A 1,718-nucleotide genomic window follows, 5' to 3' on the forward strand; every position below is an offset into this window, starting at 1 on the left:
CTGCTCAGATGGTCAGCGCTCTCACCTCAGTGGCCGGTTCCACACCTCTGTCCATCTGTCCAGCAGTTTCCTCAGCGGTAGACATGACTGAAACACAAATTCAGAGCTCAGCACTGGACACAGCTGACCGGAGCGACGCTTCAGCCTGACTGACCAGCTTCTGCTCAGGAACAGACCTTATCATAGATGCTTCCCCATTTAGAAACACTCGAGCGTTATCACTGCTGCAGGAGAAAGTGTCGCACACAGAAAGGAATGTGCAGAGATATGAGCACCTCACACTAACCTAACCATCACTAGTCCTAGTGCTCATAGTGATGACAGCAAACCAAGCAAGCCTCACACTAACCCTCAGTTAACCAGCACTGATGCTGACTACTGAAACTAGTGCCAGAGATCTGACTCAAACTGAGACAATGAGCTCACATCCATCAGCTCGAGGTCATTCATACAGCTCGTGTCCTTCACCACAGACAGCAGGAACTAGTTCTGATGCAGAACATTCACATCTCTGTGTGTGTGTGTGTGTGAGTGTGTGTTTGTGTGAGTGTGTATGAGTGGTTCAGGTATTTCCCACATTATGGGTCCACACAAAGATGGCAATATCCAAAATCCTTGACCTTGTGGGGGACATGAGGGTGTGTGTGTGTATGTGTGTGTCTCTCTGTGTATCTCTGTTTGTCTCTGTGTGTGTGTGTGTGTGTGTGTGTGTGTGTCTAATGTGGGATCTTACCGTGAGTGAGTGTGTGTGTGTGTCTCTCTTTCTCAGTGTGTGTGTGTAAGGTGGGATCTGGCCATGAGAGTGTGTGTGTGTGTGTGTGTGTGTGTGTGTGTGTGTGTGTGTGTGTGTGTGTTGTTCTGCAGCCAAATGTCTGTCAGACTCCATATGGGCCGCTCCATGATAACTGCAGCTCCAACATTCATCATCACAACCGGATCATAACAATCCTCAAAAACACAAGAGAGCTTGATTAATATTTCAGATCAGTCCTCTCAACACAAATATAGATGTTAATCTTAACTACAGGAAGACTACCGTTATAAAACTACTTCAGAAAAAGTTTATTTGATTTGACTTATTTTTCCTATTTCAGATGATGATAATAATAATAGTAAAATTGAATAAAACACTATATTAAGGAATTTCTCATTGAAAATATTTTTAATTAAATAATTAATTTAGTTTATAAAAAAATATTTGATTGAGTAAAATTGAATTGAAATTATGAATTAGAACAAAAATGAAATGTTGTGCTGTAAAATAATTGTTATATTTTCACTTGATTATATTTTAAAGGATTAATTTAATTGCCACAGCTGTTTGATGAAGCATTTGTTATAAATCATTAAAGGTCCCGTTTTACGCGCTTTTTTGAAGCTTTGATTGTGTTTACAATGTGCAATATAACATGTGTTCATGTTTCGCGTGTAAAAAAACAGTATTTTTCACACAGTTCACCTATCTGTATACTGCTGTTTTCACTGTCATAAAAAACGGGCTGATGTCTTCCTTGTTCTATGAAGCCTCTCCTTCAGAAATACGTATCGAGTTCTGATTGGGCCAGCGGTACCTGTGCTGTGATTCGACAGCAGCTGAGAGCAGGCTGCCCTCCTGGTAACGCGATTGGGCTAGAACGCACGTGCTGGAGATGTATTTATAATCACAGGAGCGTTTTTACTGACGAGATGCGCATGAAAACCGCATTCGTTTTTTTGCA

Source organism: Carassius auratus, linkage group LG49B (genome assembly GCF_003368295.1).
Source record: "Carassius auratus strain Wakin linkage group LG49B, ASM336829v1, whole genome shotgun sequence".
Classification (NCBI taxonomy): Eukaryota; Metazoa; Chordata; class Actinopteri; order Cypriniformes; family Cyprinidae; genus Carassius; species Carassius auratus.